General features: G+C 47.5%; 1 pseudogene; it reads left to right on the top strand.

The window, feature by feature from the left end:
* The window catches only part of LOC115148359 (polypyrimidine tract-binding protein 3-like), a 129,477-nt pseudogene that overhangs the window by 45,685 nt on the left and 63,259 nt on the right, over window positions 1-20,533 (top strand).

Raw genomic sequence — 20,533 nt, forward strand, 5'->3', positions numbered from 1 at the left:
CCTCCCAGTGTGTGTGGACGGCCTCCCAGTGTGTGTGGACGGCCTCCTAGTGTGTGGACGGCCTCCCAGTGTGTGGACGGCCTCCCAGTGTGTGTGGACGGCCTCCCAGTGTGTGGACGGCCTCCCAGTGTGTGTGGACGGCCTCTCAGTGTGTGTGGACGGCCTCCCAGTGTGGTGGACGGCCTCCAGATGGTGTGCACGTCCTCCCAGTGTGTGTGGGACGGCCTCCAGTGTGTGGACGGCCTCTCAGTGTGTGTGGACGGCCTCCCAGTGTGTGTGGACGGCCTCCCAGTGTGTGTGGACGGCCTCCCAGTGTGTGTGGACGGCCTCCCAGTGTGTGTGGACGGCCTCCTAGTGTGTGGACGGCCTCCCAGTGTGTGTGGACGGCCTCCCAGTGTGTGGACAGCCTCCTAGTGTGTGTGGACGGCCTCCCAGTGTGTGGACGGCCTCCCAGTGTGTGTGGACGGCCTCCCAGTGTGTGTGGACGGCCTCCCAGTGTGTGTGGACGGCCTCCTAGTGTGTGTGGACGGCCTCCTAGTGTGTGGACGGCCTCTCAGTGTGTGTGGACGGCCTCCCAGTGTGTGTGGACGGCCTCCCAGTGTGTGTGGACGGCCTCCCAGTGTGTGTGGACGGGCATGGACGGCCTCCCAGTGTGTGTGGACGGCCTCTCAGTGGTGTGGGACGGCCTCCCAGTGTGTGTGGACGGCCTCCCAGTGTGTGTGGACGGCCTCCCAGTGTGTGTGGACGGCCTCCCAGTGTGTGTGGACAGCCTCCCAGTGTGTGGACGGCCTCCCAGTGTGTGTGGACGGCCTCCAGTGTGTGTGGACGGCCTCCCAGTGTGTGTGGACGGCCTCCCAGTGTGTGTGGACGGCCTCCCAGTGTGTGGACGGCCTCCTAGTGTGTGTGGACGGCCTCCCAGTGTGTGGACGGCCTCCCAGTGTGTGTGGACGGCCTCCTAGTGTGTGTGGACGGCCTCCCAGTGTGTGGACGGCCTCCCAGTGTGTGGACGGCCTCCCAGTGTGTGTGGACGGCCTCCCAGTGTGTGGACGGCCTCCCAGTGTGTGGACGGCCTCCCAGTGTGTGGACGGCCTCCCAGTGTGTGGACGGCCTCCCAGTGTGTGGACAGCCTCCCAGTGTGTGGACGGCCTCCCAGTGTGTGGACGGCCTCCCAGTGTGTGTGGACAGCCTCCCAGTGTGTGTGGACGGCCTCTCAGTGTGTGTGGACGGCCTCCCAGTGTGTGGACGGCCTCCCAGTGTGTGGACGGCCTCCCAGTGTGTGTGGACGGCCTCCTAGTGTGTGGACAGCCTCCTAGTGTGTGGACAGCCTCCCAGTGTGTGGACAGCCTCCCAGTGTGTGCACATCTCTCACTCAGCAGCTGAAATGTCAGAGAAGGGCTTAGTAGGAAAAGGGTAAAGAGATTGTATCTTTGTTTATTTTCTTTGCATATTCATACTCTGCCGGTGGCTATTTGAATATCATCAAAGGGAGTAGATAGGCCCAGTGGCTGCCGCTCTGTTGACTAGTGAACAGAGCGAGGACTGAAGGGCAGAGGGAAATCGGTGTCAGATTAACTGCCTCAAATAAACCTCTAAACCCCTTTAAACACAACTCAGCAAAAAAGACACAGAAAACACATTTGAAATAGAAATGACCAAAACACATGTAACTGGTGTGAAATGGCTAGCTAGTTAGTGGTGTTCGCTAATAGTGTTTCAATCAGTGACGTTACTCGCTCTGAGACTTTCAAGTAGTTGTTTTCCTTGCTCTGCATGGCCCCTTGGTTTTGATGAGTGATATTTAACGATGCTTTGCGGGAGGCAGTTGTTGATGTGTTCAGAGGGTCCCTGGTTCGAGCCCAGGTTGGGGCGAAGAGAGGGACGGAAGCAGTACTGCTAGGTTGATGCTGTTGACCCCAGTCTGTCACGTCCTGACCAGTAAAGGGTTGTTTGTTATTGTAGTTTGGTCAGGGCGTGGCAGTGGGTGTTTGTTTAGGGTGTTTCGGGGTTGTTTGGGTTATGTTCTATGTTAGTGTATTTCTATGTTGTTTCTAGTTGGTCTATTTCTGTGTGGTGTTTGTTAGGTTGACCTTCAATTGGAGGCAGCTGCTTCTCGTTGCCTCTGATTGAAGGTCCTATTTATAGGGGTGTTTGTTCTATGGGGGTTTGTGGGTAGTTATTTCCTGGTTTAGTGTTTGTTGCACCTGACGGGACTGTTTGGAGTCGTTTGTTTTGTATACGTGTTTATTTTGTTTTCCCTTCTTCAATAAAAAAAGAAGATGAGTAATCCCTTTTCCCGCTGCGTTTTGGTCCTTATGACAACCGTGACACTATCACTGGTTGCTGCAGAGAAGGAGGAGGTCACGGGGGGGGGATGAGTCTAACTGCTGTGCTCTAGTAGTGTTTCAATCGGTGACGTCACTCGCTCCGAGACCTTGTCCCTTATCCCAACAATCTTTCTTCCCTCGCCCCAACCTGGGCTCGAACCAGGGACCCTTAGAACTCATCCAACAACAGTCACCCACGAAGCATCGTTATCTATCGCTCCACAAAAGCCGCGGCCCTTGCAGAGCAAAGCAAACAACTACTTCAAGGTCTCAGAGAAAGTGAAGTCACTGATTGAAATGCTACTAGCGCGCCCCCTGCTAACTAGCTAGCCATTTCACACTGGTTACACTCACCCCCCCCATTTGACCTCCTCCTTCTCTACGGCAACCCCAGCAGCTAGGCAGAGCCCAACTGAGTGATCTGGGTCACGGCATCAATGTAACGTCCCAACTCGCTGTGGCTTGTGTGGCGCGATAGGTAACGATGCTTTGTGGGAGGCAGTTGTTGATGTGTTCGGAGGGTCCCTGGTTTGGGGGAAGGAGAGGGACCAAAGCAACACTGTTACACACACACACACACACACACACACAAAACATCTTTAAACATAAATTTCCAAAACAGTAGTAACACGCATGCCCCGCCCACCGGAGGATCTGTCGTTTCAGCCATCTATTTCCTGTGTTTGAGAGGTGCAAAATCCTATTGTCAGTTAAAGGGAAACTTCCCCGCAAGTCTCTATTTGAGGTGTTTATCCAGTCTCCCTTAATAACTATGAGTGAAGTGGTGGTTCAGGCATAATTATGCATTATAGCTGCATTTTAGAATTTTCTCTTAATGACAAAGCAAAAACTGCAATAAACTATAATAAATGAAATATCAGATTTACATAAGTATTCAGACCCTTTACTCAGTACTTTGTTGAAGCACCTTTGGCAGCGATTACAGTCTCCAGTCTTCTTGGGTATGACGCTACAAGCTTGGCACACCTGTATTTGTGGAGTTTCTCCCCATTCTTCTCTGCAGATCCTCTCAAGCTCTGTCAGGTTGTATGGGGAGCGTTGCTGCACAGCTATTTTCACGTCTCTTCGATTGGTTTCAAGTCCGGGCTCTAGCTGGGCCACTCAAGGACATTCAGAGACTTGTCCCGAAGCCACTCCTGCGTTGTCTTGGCTGTGTGCTTAGGGTCGTTGTCCTGTTGGAAATTGAACCTTCGACCCAGTCTGAGGTCCTGAGCGATCTGGAGCAGGTTTTCATCAAGGATCTCTCTGTACTTTCCTCCATTCATCTTTCCCTCGATCCTGACTAGTGTCCCAGTCCCTGCACTGAAAAACATCCCCACAGCATGATGCTGCCACCACCAGGCTTCACCGTAGGGATGGTGCCAGGTTTCCTCCAGACGTGACGCTTGGCATTCAGGCCAAAGAGTTGAATCTTGGTTTCATCAGACCAGAGAATCTTGTTTCTCATGGTTACAGTCCTTTAGGTGCCTTTTGGTAAAATCCAAGCCGGCTGTCATGTGCCTTTTACTGAGGAGTGGCTTCCGTCTGGCCAATCTACCATAAAGCCCTGATTGGTGGAGTGCTGCATAGATGGTTGTCCTTTTGGAAGGTTCTCCCATCTCCACAGAGGAACTCTGGAGCTCTGTCAGAGTGACCATCAGGTTCTTGGTCACCTCCCTTACCAAGGTCCTTCTCCCCCGATTGCTCAGTTTAGCCGGGCGGCCAGCTCTAAAAACAGTCTTGGTGGTTCCAAACAGTCTCTATACTATTAGTCCATCAATCTGTCAGCAGGGAGCAACAGTAACCTAACGTCTCTGTCCTGTCTTGTCTGTCACCAGGGAGTAACAGTAACCTAACGTCTCTGTCCTGTCTTGTCTGTCACCAGGGAGTACCAGTTACCTAACGTCTCTGTCCTGTCTTGTCTGTCACCAGGGAGTACCAGTTACCTAACGTCTCTGTCCTGTCTTGTCTGTCAGCAGGGAGTAACAGTAACCTAACGTCTCTGTCCTGTCTTGTCTGTCACCAGGGAGTAACAGTAACCTAACGTCTCTGTCCTGTCTTGTCTGTCAGCAGGGAGTACCAGTTACCTAACGTCTCTGTCCTGTCTTGTCTGTCACCAGGGAGTACCAGTAACCTAACGTCTCTGTCCTGTCTTGTCTGTCAGCAGGGAGTAACAGTAACCTAACGTCTCTGTCCTGTCTTGTCTGTCAGCACGGAGTAACAGTTACCTAACGTCTCTGTCCTGTCTTGTCTGTCAGCAGGGAGTACCAGTTACCTAACGTCTCTGTCCTGTCCTGTCTGTCAGCAGGGAGTAACAGTTACCTAACGTCTCTGTCCTGTCTTGTCTGTCAGCAGGGATCTGAGAAGCCTCTTTCTTCTGCTGTCCTCTGCGGCCGTACTACCATGAGCACTTCTACTCCATCCACAGGTACGTCTTTATGCTAAGGAACACACACACACACACACACACACACACACACTCTCTCTGTCAGACCTCTAGGACTCTCTGTCAGACCTCTAGGACTCTCTGTCAGACCTCTAGGACTCTCTCTGTCAGACCTCTAGGACTCTCTGTCAGACCTCTAGGACTCTCTGCCAGACCTCTAGGACTCTCTGTCAGACCTCTAGGACTCTCTGTCAGACCTCTAGGACTCTCTGTCAGACCTCTAGGACTCTCTCTGTCAGACCTCTAGGACTCTCTGTCAGACCTCTAGGACTCTCTCTGTCAGACCTCTAGGACTCTCTCTGTCAGACCTCTAGGACTCTCTGTCAGACCTCTAGGACTCTCTCTGTCAGACCTCTAGGACTCTCTCTGTCAGACCTCTTGGACTCTCTGTCAGACCTCTAGGACTCTCTCTGTCAGACCTCTAGGACTCTCTCTGTCAGACCTCTAGGACTCTCTGTCAGACCTCTAGGACTCTCTCTGTCAGACCTCTAGGACTCTCTGCCAGACCTCTAGGACTCTCTGTCAGACCTCTAGGACTCTCTCTGTCAGACCTCTAGGACTCTCTGTCAGACCTCTAGGACTCTCTCTGTCAGACCTCTAGGACTTTCTCTGTCAGACCTCTAGGACTCTCTGTCAGACCTCTAGGACTCTCTGTCAGACCTCTAGGACTCTCTCTGTCAAACCTCTAGGACTCTCTGTCAGACCTCTAGGACTCTCTGTCAGACCTCTAGGACTCTCTCTGTCAGACCTCTAGGACTCTCTGTCAGACCTCTAGGACTCTCTCTGTCAGACCTCTAGGACTCTCTGCCAGACCTCTAGGACTCTCTGTCAGACCTCTAGGACTCTCTCTGTCAGACCTCTAGGACTCTCTGTCAGACCTCTAGGACTCTCTGTCAGACCTCTAGGACTCTCTCTGTCAGACCTCTAGCCCTGTAGGGAATAGGGTGCCATTTGGGACACATCCAGACTGTGAGTTAGTGAGTTGAGCCTGTTTGCTGTGTGAGTTAGTGAGTTGAGACTGTTTGCTGTGTGAGTCAGTGAGTTGAGACTGTTTGCTGTGTGAGTTAGTGAGTTGAGCCTGTTTGCTGTGTGAGTTAGTGAGTTGAGACTGTTTGCTGTGTGAGTTAGTGAGTTGAGACTGTTTGCTGTGTGAGTTGGTGAGTTGAGACTGTTTGCTATGTGAGTTAGTGAGTTGAGACTGTTTGCTTATCATTTGCATGGTGGCACTGTTGACTCGCTAATAAACTAGCTTTGACAGTCTTTACAGGCTTATGGCAGACAGGTTAGGAGCCAGTCTATACACAGACAGGTTAGGAGTCAGTCTATACACACAGACAGGTTAGGAGTCAGTCTATACACAGACAGGTTAGGAGTCAGTCTATACACACAGACAGGTTAGGAGTCAGTCTATACACACAGACAGGTTAGGAGTCAGTCTATCCACACAGACAGGTTAGGAGCCAGTCAATACACAGACAGGTTAGGAGTCAGTCTATACACAGACAGGTTAGGGGCCAGTCTACACACAGACAGGTTAGGAGCCAGTCTACACACAGACAGGTTAGGAGTCAGTCTATACACACAGACAGGTTAGGAGCCAGTCAATACACAGACAGGTTAGGAGCCAGTCTATACACACAGACAGGTTAGGAGCCAGTCAATACACACAGACAGGTTAGGAGCCAGTCTATACACACAGACAGGTTAGGAGCCAGTCAATACACACAGACAGGTTAAGAGCCAGTCTATACACACAGACAGGTTAGGAGTCAGTCTATACACACAGACAGGTTAGGGGCCAGTCTATACACAGACAGGTTAGGAGCCAGTCTACACACAGACAGGTTAGGAGTCAGTCTATACACACAGACAGGTTAGGAGCCAGTCAATACACAGACAGGTTAGGAGCCAGTCTATACACACAGACAGGTTAGGGGCCAGTCTATACACAGACAGGTTAGGAGCCAGTCTACACACAGACAGGTTAGGAGTCAGTCTATACACACAGACAGGTTAGGAGCCAGTCAATACACAGACAGGTTAGGAGCCAGTCTATACACACAGACAGGTTAGGAGCCAGTCAATACACACAGACAGGTTAGGGGCCAGTCTATACACACAGACAGGTTAGGAGTCAGTCTATACACACAGACAGGTTAGGAGCCAGTCAATACACACAGACAGGTTAGGAGCCAGTCAATACACAGACAGGTTAGGAGCCAGTCTATACACACAGACAGGTTAGGAGTCAGTCTATACACAGACAGGTTAGGAGTCAGTCTATACACACAGACAGGTTAGGAGCCAGTCAATACACAAACAGGTTAGGAGCCAGTCTATACACACAGACAGGTTAGGAGTCAGTCTATACACAGACAGGTTAGGAGTCAGTCTATACACAGCCTGACTGATTATATATCATTCTGGTCCCCTGACACACTGACTGACTGGCTGACTGAATGACTGGCTGACTGGCTGACTGACTGACTGACTGGCTGGCTGACTGGCTGACTGACTGACTGACTGACTGATTGACTGACTGACTGACTGACTGTAGTTCATTCAATGTAATTGGAGAATCCAGTGGGTTCTGGTAGTCTTTAATAGTTGATTCTAAGATTTGTATTTGATCATGTTATATGTTTTTGCTGTTTGTTCTTTGTTCTTTGTTATAGAGCCAAAACGATTGGAGAAGTGGTTTATCCACACATCTCTGTTTTGGAAAGATAATTCTTCCTGTTGTTGTTTGTTTAGAGTTTTCCAATTCTCCCAGAAGTGGTTAGAGTCTGTGGATTCTATAATTACATTGAGCTGATTTCTGACGTGCTGTTCCTTCTTTTTCCGTAGTGTATTTCTGTATTGTTTTAGTGATTCACCATAGTGAAGGCGTAGACTCAGGTTTTCTGGTTCTCTATGTTTTTGGTTGGACAGGTTTCTCAATTTCTTTATTAGGTTTTCTGTTTGAAATTTTAGATTTAATAGGGAAGCTGAGAGGTCAAATATACTGTTTAGATTTACCACTGCCAAGTTTACACCTTCACTGTTACAGCGAAAACATTTTGTCCAGGAAGTTGTCTAAAAGGGATTGAATTTGTTGTTGCCGAATTGTTTGTTGGTAGGTTTCCACACTACATTCCTTCCATCTATAGCATTTCTTAATATCACTCAGTTCCTTTGGCTTTGATGCCTCATGATTGAGTATTGCTCTGTTCAAGTAGACTGTGATTTTGCTGTGGTCTGATAGGGGTGTCAGTGAGCTGACTGTGAACGCTCTGAGAGACTCTGGGTTGAGGTCAGTGATAAAGTATTCTACAGTACTACTGCCAAGAGATGAGCTATAGGTGTACCTACCGTAGGAGTCCCCTCGAAGCCTACCACTGACTATGTACATACCCAGCATGCAACAGAGCTGCAGGAGTTGTGACCTGTTTTTGTTGGTTATGTTGTTATAGTTGTGCCTAGGGGGGCATATGGGGGAGGGAATGCTGTCACCTCCAGGCAGGTGTTTGTCCCCCTGTGTGCTGAGGGTGTCAGGTTCTTGTCCAGTTCTGGCATTTAGGTCGCCACAGACTAGTACATGTCCCTGGGCCTGGAAATGATTGATTTCCCCCTCCAGGATGGAGAAGCTGTCTTCATTAAAGTATGGGGATTCTAGTGGGGGGATATAGGTAGGATGGAGAAGCTGTCTTCATTAAAGTATGGGGATTCTAGTGGGGGGATATAGGTAGGATGGAGAAGCTGTCTTCATTAAAGTATGGGGATTCTAGTGGGGGGGATATAGGTAGGATGGAGAAGCTGTCCTCGTTAAAGTATGGGGATTCTAGTGGGGGGATATAGGTAGCACACAGGAGGCCATTTTTCTCTGTTGAGATCATTTCCTTTTGAATTTCTAGCCAAATGTAAAATGTTCCTGTTTTGATTAATTTAATAGAGTGGGTTAGGTCTGCTCTATACCAAATTGGCACACTTGGTGGATGGGACTACCAGCTCTCTGTAACCTAGAGGGCAACCAGTGGGTCCGTCTCCTCTATACCACCTGGTAGTGTGGTGGATGGGACTACCAGCTCTCTGTAACCTAGAGGACAACCAGTGGGTCCATCTCCTCTATACCACCTGGTAGTGTGGTGGATGGGACTACCAGCTCTCTGTAACCTAGAGGACAACCAGTGGGTCCATCTCCTCTATACCACCCACCTGGTAGTGTGGTGGATGGGACTACCAGCTCTCTGTAACCTAGAGGGCAACCAGTGGGTCCGTCTCCTCTATACCACCTGGTAGTTTGGTGGATGGGACTACCAGCTCTCTGTAACCTAGAGGGCAACCAGTGGGTCCATCTCCTCTATACCACCTGGTAGTGTGGTGGATGGGACTACCAGCTCTCTGTAACCTAGAGGGCAACCAGTGGGTCCGTCTCCTCTATACCACCTGGTAGTTTGGTGGATGGGACTACCAGCTCTCTGTAACCTAGAGGGCAACCAGTGGGTCCATCTCCTCTATACCACCTGGTAGTGTGGTGGATGGGACTACCAGCTCTCTGTAACCTAGAGGACAACCAGTGGGTCCATCTCCTCTATACCACCTGGTAGTGTGGTGGATGGGACTACCAGCTCTCTGTAACCTAGAGGGTAACCAGTAGGTCCATCTCCTCTATATCACCCACCTGGTAGTGTGGTGGATGGGACTACCAGCTCTCTGTAACCTAGAGGACAACCAGTGGGTCCATCTCCTCTATACCACCTGGTAGTGTGGTGGATGGGACTACCAGCTCTCTGTAACCTAGAGGACAACCAGTGGGTCCATCTCCTCTATACCACCTGGTAGTGTGGTGGATGGGACTACCAGCTCTCTGTAACCTAGAGGGTAACCAGTGGGTCCGTCTCCTCTATACCACCTGGTAGTGTGGTGGATGGGACTACCAGCTCTCTGTAACCTAGAGGGCAACCAGTGGGTCCATCTCCTCTATACCACCTGGTAGTGTGGTGGATGGGACTACCAGCTCTCTGTATCCTAGAGGACAACCAGTGGGTCCGTCTCCTCTATACCACCTGGTAGTTTGGTGGATGGGACTACCAGCTCTCTGTAACCTAGAGGGCAACCAGTGGGTCCGTCTCCTCTATACCACCTGGTAGTGTGGTGGATGGGACTACCAGCTCTCTGTATCCTAGAGGACAACCAGTGGGTCCATCTCCTCTATACCACCTGGTAGTGTGGTGGATGGGACTACCAGCTCTCTGTAACCTAGAGGGCAACCAGTGGGTCCATCTCCTCTATACCAGGTTTCTTGTAGGATGACAATGTCTGTATTTCCAATTTCTTTAATGAAGTCTGGGTTCCTGTTCTTTAGGCCAAAGACAGATGACCTCAGACCTTGTATATTCCAGGATGAGATAGTAAAAGCTTTGTGTTCCATAGTGTCTAGTGTTGTTTTGGTGTGGTTTAGTCCCCGGACCATCACAGTAGGTGTGAGTAGAGCATGTTGAGCATCTGATACATACCTCTTAGGTCGCAGGATGGGGGTTGGGCCTGTTGCACCATCTCTCTCTAGTCTCTCTCTCTAGTCTCTCTCTCTAGTCTCTCTCTCTAGTCTCTCTCTCTAGTCTCTCTCGTCTTTCTCTAGTCTCTCTCTAGTCTCTCTCTCTAGTCTCTCTTTAGGCTCTCTAGTCTCTCTAGTCTCTAGTCTCTCTCTAGTCTCTCTAGTCTCTCTCTCTAGGCTCTCTCTCTAGTCTCTCTCTAGTCTCTCTCTCTCTCTCTCTCGTCTTTCTCTAGTCTCTCTAGTCTCTCTCTAGTCTCTCTAGTCTCTCTCTCTAGTCTCTCTCTCTCTCTCTCGTCTTTCTCTAGTCTCTCTAGTCTCTCTCTCTAGTCTCTCTAGTCTCTCTCTCTAGTCTCTCTAGTCTCTCTCTCTAGTCTCTCTCTCGCTAGTCTCTCTAGTCTCTCTCTAGTCTCTCTAGTCTCTCTTTAGGCTCTCTAGTCTCTCTAGTCTCCACAGTCTCTCTCTAGTCTCTCTCTCTCTCGTCTCTCTATCTAGTCTCTCTCTAGTCTCTCTCTCTAGTCTCTCTCTCTCTAGTCTCCACAGTCTCTCTCTCTCTAGTCTCTCTAGGCACTCTCTCTAGTCTCTCTCTCTAGTCTCTCTCTCTAGTCTCTCTCTCTCTAGTCTCCACAGTCTCTCTCTCTCTAGTCTCTCTCTCTCTAGTCTCTCTCTCTAGTCTCTCTCTCTAGTCTCTCTCTCTCTCTATTCTCTCTCTCTCTCTATTCTCTCTAGTTTCTCTAGTCTCTCTCTCTCTATTCTCTCTCTCTGTCTATTCTCTCTAGTCTCTCTAGTCTCTCTCTCTCTCTCTCTAGTCTTTCTCTCTCTAGTCTCTCTCTCTCTCTCTCTCTCTCTCGCTCTCTCTCTCTCTAGTCTCTCTCTCTCTAGTCTCTCATTGGCATGGGAAACATATGTTAACATTGCCAAAGCAAGTGAGGTAGATAATATACAAAAATGAAATAAACAATAACAATGAACAGTAAACATTTAACATAGAGAAGTTTCAAAAGAATAAAGACATTACAAATGTCATATTATGTATATATATAGTGTTGTAACGATGTACAAATGGTTAATGTACAAAAGGATAAGCATAAATATGGGTTGTATTTACAATGGTGTTTGTTCTTCACTGGTTGCCCTTTTCTTGTGGCAACAAGTCACAAATCTTGCTGCTGTGATGTCACACTGTGGTATTTCACCCAGTAGAAATGTGAGTTTATCAAAATCGGGTTTGTTTTGGAATTCTTTGTGGATCTGTGTAATCTGAGGGAAATATGTGTCTCTAATATGGTCATACATTTGGCAGGAGGTTATGAAGTGCAGCTCAGTTTCCACCTAATTTTGTGGGCAGTGTGCACACAGCCTGTCTTCTCTTGAGAACCAGGTCTGCCTACGGCGACCTTTCTCAATAGCAAGGCTATGCTCACTGAGTCTGTACATAGTCAAAGCTTTCCTTAAGTTTGGGTCAGTCACAGTGGTCAGGTATTCTGCCACTGTGTACTCTCTGTTTAGGACCAAATAGCATTCTAGTTTGCTCTGTTGCTTTCTAGTCTCTCTCTCTCTAGTCTCTTTCTCTCTAGTCTCTCTCTCTCCCTAATCTATCTCTCTCATCTCTCTCTCTCTCTAGTCTCTCTCTCTCTCTAGTCTCTCTCACTCTCTAGTCTCTCTCTAGTCTCTCTCTCTAGTCTCTCTCTAGTCTCTCTAGTCTCTCTATCTAGTCTCTCTCTCTAGGCTCTGTCTCTCTCTAGTTTCTCTCTCTCTAGTCTCTCTCACTCTCTAGTCTCTCTCTCTCTCTCGTCTCTCTCTAGTCTCTCTAGTCTCTCTATCTAGTCTCTCTCTCTAGTCTCTCTCTAGGCTCTCTCTCTCGTCTCTCTCTAGTCTCTCTATCTAGTCTCTCTCTCTAGTCTCTCTATCTAGTCTCTCTCTCTAGTCTCTCTCTAGGCTCTCTCTCTCTCTCTCGTCTCTCTCTAGTCTCTCTAGTCTCTCTATCTAGTCTCTCTCTCTAGTCTCTCTCTCTCGTCTCTCTCTAGTCTCTCTAGTCTCTCTATCTAGTCTCTCTCTCTAGTCTCTCTATCTAGTCTCTCTCTCTAGTCTCTCTCTAGGCTCTCTCTCTCTCTCTCGTCTCTCTCTAGTCTCTCTAGTCTCTCTATCTAGTCTCTCTCTCTAGTCTCTCTCTAGGCTCTCTCTCTAGTCTCTCTAGGCTCTCTCTCTCTCTCTCGTCTCTCTCTAGTCTCTCTAGTCTCTCTATCTAGTCTCTCTCTCTAGTCTCTCTATCTAGTCTCTCTCTCTAGTCTCTCTCTAGTCTCTCAAGTCTCTCTATCTAGTCTCTCTCTCTAGTCTCTCTCTAGGCTCTCTCTCTAGTCTCTCTAGGCTCTCTCTCTCTCTCGTCTCTCTCTAGTCTCTCTAGTCTCTCTCTCTAGTCTCTCTATCTAGTCTCTCTCTCTCGTCTCTCTCTAGTCTCTCTAGTCTCTCTATCTAGTCTCTCTCTCGTCTCTCTCTAGTCTCTCTAGTCTCTCTATCTAGTCTCTCTCTCGTCTCTCTCTAGTCTCTCTAGTCTCTCTCTCTAGTCTCTCTCTAGGCTCTCTCTCTCTTTTTCTCTAGTTATCCAAGATGGCGTAGCAGTCAGTATTTTGTCCTTGTCTTGTCCTGTCCCGTGTATATATATTTTTATATATTTCTCTTCGTATATCTTTTTAATATTTTTTCTAAAACTCAACTTCAAAACACTCTCCTGCAACCTGCCTCACCCAATGTGGTGCAGATCTGTTTTTTTCTTTTATTCACCTCGAATCCGGAATCACTAGCTACTAGCTAGTAGTCAGCAGCTAACCTTTAGCTCGGAAAGCTCTCGCCAGTCTGTACAACGTGACTCAAACCAGAGCATACCGGACCCATTTTCTCTCCATATCCCCGGATTCCTACCGCAAGCTCTGGACATGTTCACCTGGATCTTCGCAGCTAGCTAGCTGCTATCCGAGTACTGACTAACGTCGGTCCCGGAGCAAGCACCAATTAGCCTGGAGCTAGCCCATGCTAGGCCCTTTCTCCCGGCTAGCTAAAGAGGCCCATCAGCCACTCCTGGGCTACAATACCTGGACCCCTTCTACTGCCGGTACCTCGCTGATCCTTCACGACTGGACTACGACGTAATCTGCTCGAGGGGGTACTCAACTGGCCTCTACATCACGACCACCCCTGAATGCCTGCTAGCCGCGGCCCGCTAGCTGTCTAGCTGTCTAGAGCATATTGGACTGTTAGCTGTATAGATCCATTGGCCAATTTCTTGGGTCACTATACCTATTTTTTGCCAATTGGACTTGGACCCCTCTGCGACTCGGAACCCTACTAATCCATCACGACTGGTCTATCGACGTCACCGCACGCAGAGGCCTAAACAGACTTTCCTCCGTCGTGATGTCCCTCTAAGGCCCTTCTGCTAGCTTGCCAACCCCGGTCTGCTAGCTTGCTATCCCCGGTCTGCTAGCTTGCTAGCCCCGGTTTTCTAGCTTGCTAGCCCCGGTCTGCTAGCTTGCTAGCCCCGGTCTGCTAGCTTGCTAGCCCTGGCCTGCTAACTGTCTGAATCGCCATGTCTCCAGCCAGCCCAACCACTCACTGGAGCCCTATGATCACCCGGCTACACATGCCTCTCTCTAATATCAATATGCCTTGTCCATTACTGTCCTGGTTAGTGATTACTGTCTTACTTCACTGTAGAGCCTCTAGCCCTGCTCAATATGCCTTAACCTACCATTTAGTTCCACCTTACACATGTGCGGTGACATCACCTGGTTTAAACGTCTCTAGAGACAATATCTCTCTCATCATTACTCAATGCCTAGGTTTACCTCCAATGTACTCACATCCTACCTTACCTTTGTCTGTACACTATGCCTTGAATCTATTCTCTTACGCCCAGAAACCTGCTCCTTTTACTCTCTGCTCTGAACGCACTAAACGACCAGTCCTGATAGCCTTTAGCTGTACCCTTATCCTACTTCTCCTCTGTTCCTCTGGTAATGTAGAGGTTAATTCAGGCCCTGCAGTGCCTAGCTCCACTCCTACTCCCCAGGTGCTCTCATTTGTTGACTTCTGTATCCGTAAAAGCCTTGGTTTCATGCATGTTAACATTAGAAGCCTCCTCCCTAAATTTGTTTTATTCACTTCTTTAGCACACTCCGCCAACCCTGATGTCCTACTCGTGTCTGAATCCTGGCTTAGGAAGTCCACCAAAACCCCTGAAATTTCCATCCCTAACTATAACACTTTCCGACAAGATAGAACTGCCAAAGGAGCGGTGTTGCAATCTACTGCAGAGACAGCCTGCAGAGTTCTGTCTTACTATCCAGGTCTGTAACCAAACAATTTTAGCTTCTACTTTTAAAAATCCATCTTTCCAGAAACAAGTCTCTCACTGTTGCCGCTTGCTATAGACCACCCTCTGCCCCCAGCTGTGCCCTGGACACCATATGTGAATTGATTGCCCCCCATCTATCTTCAGAGCTCGTACTGTTAGGTGACCTAAACTGTGACATGCTTAACACCCCGGCCATCCTACAATCTAAGCTTGATGCCCTCAATCTCACACAAATTATCAATGAACCCACCAGGTACAACCCCAAATCTGTAAACACGGGCACCCTCATAGATTTCATCCTAACTAACTCGCCCTCCAAATACACCTCTGCTGTTTTCAATCAAGATCTCAGCGATCACTGCCTCATTGCCTGCATCCGTAATGGGTCTGCGGTCAAACGACCACCCCTCATCACTGTCAAACACTCCCTAAAACACTTCAGCGTGCAGGCCTTTCTAATCGACCTGGCCGGGGTTATTCTTTAAAAGTGCCTTCCTCACCTTCTTAAATAAGCAAGCTAAGGCTAGCTTTTTTAAACAGAAATTTGCTTCCTGCAACACAAATTCAAAATAGTTCTGGGACAATGTAAAGTCAATGGAGAATAAGAGCACCTCCTCCCAGCTGCCCACTCCACTGAGGCTAGGAAACACTGTTACCACCGATAAATCCACTATAATCGAGAATTTCAATAAGCATTTCTCTACGGCTGGCCATGCTTTCCACCTGGCTACCCCTACCCCGGTCAACAGCCCTGTGCTCCCCACAGTAACTCGCCCAAGCCCCCCCCATTTCTCCTTCACCCAAATCCAGAAAGCTGATGTTCTGAAGAGCTGCAAAATCTGGACCCTACAAATCAGCCGGGCTAGACAATCTGGACCCTCTCTTTCTAAAAATTATCTGCCGAAATTGTGGCAATCCCTATTACTACCTTGTTCAACCTCTCTTTCTTATCGTCTGAGATTCCCATAGATTGGAAAGCTGCCGCGGTCATCCCCCTCTTCAAAGGGTGAGACACTCTAGACCCAAACTGCTACAGACCTATATCTATTCTACCCTGCCTTTCTAAGGTCTTCAAAAGCCAAGTTAACAAACAGATTACCGACCATTTCAAATCCCACCGTACCTTCTCCGCTATGCAATCTGGTTTCCGAGCTGGTCATGGGTGCACCTCAGCCACGCTCAAGGTCCTAAACGATATCATAACCGCCATCGATAAGAGACATTACTGTGCAGCCGCATTCATCGACCTGGCTAAGGCTTTCGACTCTGTCAATCACAACATTCTTATTGGCAGACTCAATAGCCTTGGTTTCTCAAATGACTGCCTCGCCTGGTTCACCAACTACTTCTCTGATAGAGTTCAGTATGTCAAATCGGAGGGCCTGTTATCCGGACCTCTGGCAGTCTCTATGGGGGTGCCACAGGGTTCAATTCTCGGGCCGACTCTCTTCTCTGTATACATCAACGATGTCGCTCTTGCTGCTGGGGATTCTTTGATCCACCTCTACGCAGACGTCACCATTCTGTATACCTCTGGCCCTTCTTTGGACACTGTTAACTAACCTCCAGATGAGCTTCAATGCCATACAACTCTCCTTCCTTGGCCTCCAACTGCTCTTAAATGCAAGTAAAACTAAATGCATGCTCTTCAACCGATCGCTGTCCGCACCTGCCCGCCCGTCCAGCATCACTACTCTGGACGGTTCTGACTTAGAATATGTGGACAACTACAAATACCTAGGTGTCTGGTTAGACTATAAACTCTCCTTCCAGACTCACATCGAACATCTCCAATCCAAAATTAAATCTAGAAGCGGCTTCCTATTTCGCAACAAAGCATCCTTCAGTCATGCCACCAAACATACCCTCGTAAAACCATCCTACCGATCCTCGACTTCGGCGATGTCATTTACAAAATAGCCTCCAACACTCTACTCAGCAAATTGGATGCAGTCTATCACAGTGCCATCCGTTTTGTCACCAAAGCCCCATATACTACCCACCACTGTGACCTGTATGCTCTCGTTGGCTGGCCCTCGCTTCATACTCGTCGCCAAACCCACTGGCTCCAGGTCATCTACAAGTCTCTGCTAGGTAAAGCCCCACCTTATCTCAGCTCACTGGTCACCATAGCAGCACCCACCCGTAGCACGCACTCCAGCATGTATATCTCACTGGTCACCACCAAAGCCAATTCTTCCTTTGTCCGCCTCTCCTTCCAGTTCTCTGCTGCCAATGACTGGAACGAACTGCAAAAATCACTGAAGCTGTAGTCTTATCTCCCTCACTAGCTTTAAGCACCAGCTGTCAGAGCAGCTCACAGATCACTGCACCTGTACATAGCCCATCTGTAAATAGCCCATCCAACTACCTCGTCTCCATACTGTATTTATTTATTTATTTTGCTCCTTTGCACCCCAGTATCTCTACTTGCACATTCATCTTCTGCACATCTACCATTCCAGTGTTCAATTGCTATATTGTAATTACTTCGCCACCATGGCCTATTTATTGCCTTACCTCCCTAATCCTACCTCATTTGCTCACATTGTATATAGACTTTTTCTACTGCATTATTGATTGTATGTTGTTTTATTCCGTGTGTAACACTGTGTTGTTGTTTGTGTCGAACTGCTTTGCTTTATCTTGGCCAGGTCGCAGTTGCAAATGAGAACTTGTTCTCAACTAGCCTACCTGGTTAAAAGGTTAAATAAATGTAATAAAAAATAAATAAAAAATAGCTGTGTTTGAATACTCATACTACCCACACTAAACGTACTATTTGTGAAGTGAATTGAGTATATAGTACTGATCATAGTATGGATATAGTTAGTATGCCAAAAGTTCCCGGATGTCGTACTAAATTCGCCAAAATGTGAAGTATACACGCAGAGGACACTATTTCCGTACTTTAGGGCCCATAATGCAATTCTTCAGGAAATGGGCGTGGATTCACATCGTTTTCAGATTTTAAGAAAATGGCGGGAAAATATGCAGCCGAAGTCCAACGAGAGCGGATACAAATTCATTGTTTTAACTAATTATGACAAATGTTAACAAAATGTTGAGCAATGTAATAAAGTAAAGACTTTTCAAACAAGTCTTTCTTTTCAAATAACATTACGCTGCACGTATTGTTGGCTGACAATTCGTTAGCTACGCTGTCCTTACGAACCACGTAGCATATCATTACAGTACCTAACGTTAGTGCTTTCGTAAATTCGCTCAGGCAATCTACTCCGATTTCAGAGCACTCTCATCTGAGTGTACCTTAGCACAGAATAATGAATTTACGAGCACTTAACACCAGTTGAGTATAGCCTGTGTCAGTTAACATCAGCAAAAAAGCGTAATTAAATTGTTGCCAGCAACACATTTTGTCACCAACACTCTGGATAACATAATGTATACCCATTAAATATGTAGCATACACTATGTTAGTATGGGTACTCATTAGTATGTAGTATACAGTATGTTAGTATGGGTATTCATTAGTATGTAGTATACAGTATGTTAGAATGGGTATTCATTAAGTATGTAGGATACAGTTTGTTAGTATGGGTATTCATTAAGTATGTAGTATACAGAATGTTAGAATGAGTACTCATTAAGTATGTAGCATACACTATGTTAGTATGGGTACTCATTAAGTATGTAGCATACAGTATGTTAGAATGGGTACTCATTAAGTATGTAGCATACACTATGTTAGTATGGGTACTCATTAGTATGTAGTATACAGTATGTTAGAATGGGTACTCATTAAGTATGTAGTGTACAGTATGTTAGTATGGGTATTCATTAGTATGTAGTATACAGAATGTTAGTATGGGTATTCATTAGTATGTAGTATACAGTATGTTAGTATGGGTATTCATTAGTATGTAGTATACAGAATGTTAGTATGGGTATTCATTAGTATGTAGTATACAGAATGTTAGTATGGGTATTCATTAGTATGTAGTATATACTCATTAAGTATGTAGCATACAGTATGTTAGAATGGGTACTCATTAGTATGTAGTATACAGTATGTTAGTGTGGGTATTCATTAGTATGTAGCATACAGTATGTTAGTATGGATATTCGAACACAGCTGACATGTGCAGGTTGATTGGTCTGTCAGACACTGTCCCTCAACTTATGGCAGGCAGCAATGTAGTGCGCTGCCAACACACAGCTCTCTGCGTCCTCCCCCAACAGGACGGGTAGCCTATCCTCATCAGAGAGGTCTTTAAAACCTTGAATAAGGGTTTCAAATTTGGGAAAATGGCACTAATTGTTTTATATTTTTGACTTTTTGTCAGGAAATGCAGCTCCGTCTCAGGTTCTGCTGTTGTGCAGTGGTTGCACAGCCTTTCCTCTACAGGGAGCCAGGTTTTCCTGTGTCTACCCTGCTCAATGGCAAGGCTGTGCTCACTGAGCCTGTACTTTGTCATGGTTTTTCTAAGGTTTTGATCAGTAACCATGGTCAAATAGTTTTCCATGGTGTACTGTTGATTTAGGGCCAGATAGCACTGCATTTTGCTTTGTGCTTGTGTTTCCCAATAAGCATTGTAGTTTTGTTTTGACTGTGTTGTAAATTGGTTTATTCTGATTGATTGGATGTTCTGGTCCTGAGGCTTCAGTGTGTTAGTAGAACAGGTTAGTGAACTCAGCCCCAGGACCAGCTGGATGAGGGTCCTGAGGCTTCAGTGTGTTAGTAGAACAGGTTAGTGAACTCAGCCCCAGGACCAGCTGGATGAGGGTCCTGAGGTTTCAGTGTGTTAGTAGAGCAGGTTTGTGAACTCAGCCCCAGGACCAGCTGGATGAGGGTCCTGAGGCTTCAGTGTGTTAGTAGAACAGGTTTTTAAACTCAGCCCCAGGACCAGCTGGATGAGGGTCCTGAGGCTTCAGTGTGTTAGTAGAACAGGTTAGTGAACTCAGCCCCAGGACCAGCTGGATGAGGGTCCTGAGGCTTCAGTGTGTTAGTAGAACAGGTTAGTGAACTCAGCCCCAGGACCAGCTGGATGAGGGTCCTGAGGCTTCAGTGTGTTAGTAGAACAGGTTAGTGAACTCAGCCCCAGGACCAGCTGGATGAGGGTCCTGAGGCTTCAGTGTGTTAGTAGAACAGGTTAGTGAACTCAGCCCCAGGACCAGCTGGATGAGGGTCCTGAGGCTTCAGTGTGTTAGTAGAACAGGTTGGTGAACTCAGCCCCAGGACCAGCTGGATGAGGGTCCTCAGGCTTCAGTGTGTTAGTAGAACAGGTTAGTGAACTCAGCCCCAGGACCAGCTGGATGAGGGTCCTGGGGCTTCAGTGTGTTAGTAGAACAGGTTTGTGAACTCAGCCCCAGGACCAGCTGGATGAGGGTCCTGAGGCTTCAGTGTGTTAGTAGAGCAGGTTTATGAACTCAGTCCCAGGACCAGCTGGATGAGGGGACTCTTTTCTTTGCTCAGCTCTTGGCATTGCAGGGCCTGGTAATGATATGAGAGGGGGTCACTGTATTTTAGATGTTTCCAAAACTTAATTCTGCCCTGCATGCATTGTTTGTAGTTTTCCTTTGGACATGTAGGAGAATCTTACAGAACTCTGCATGCAGGGTTTCAATGGGGTGTTTGTCCCATTTGATGAAATCTTGTTTTGCAAGTGGACCCCACACCTCGCTGCCATAAAGTGCAATTGGTTCAATGACATATTCAATTAGTTTTAGCCAAATTTTAATCAGTATTTCAATTTGAGTTTGTTTTTTAATGGCGTAGAATGTCCTGCGTGCTTTCTCTCTCAGTTCATTCACTGCCTCATTAAGGTGTCCAGTTGAGCTTATTTTTAAACCTCAGTAATTGTAGTGTGTACAGTACTCTATATTTTTAAACCTCAGTAATTGTAGTGTGTACAGTACTC

Source organism: Salmo trutta, chromosome 15, assembly GCF_901001165.1.
Source record: "Salmo trutta chromosome 15, fSalTru1.1, whole genome shotgun sequence".
In the NCBI taxonomy this organism is placed as follows: Eukaryota; Metazoa; Chordata; class Actinopteri; order Salmoniformes; family Salmonidae; genus Salmo; species Salmo trutta.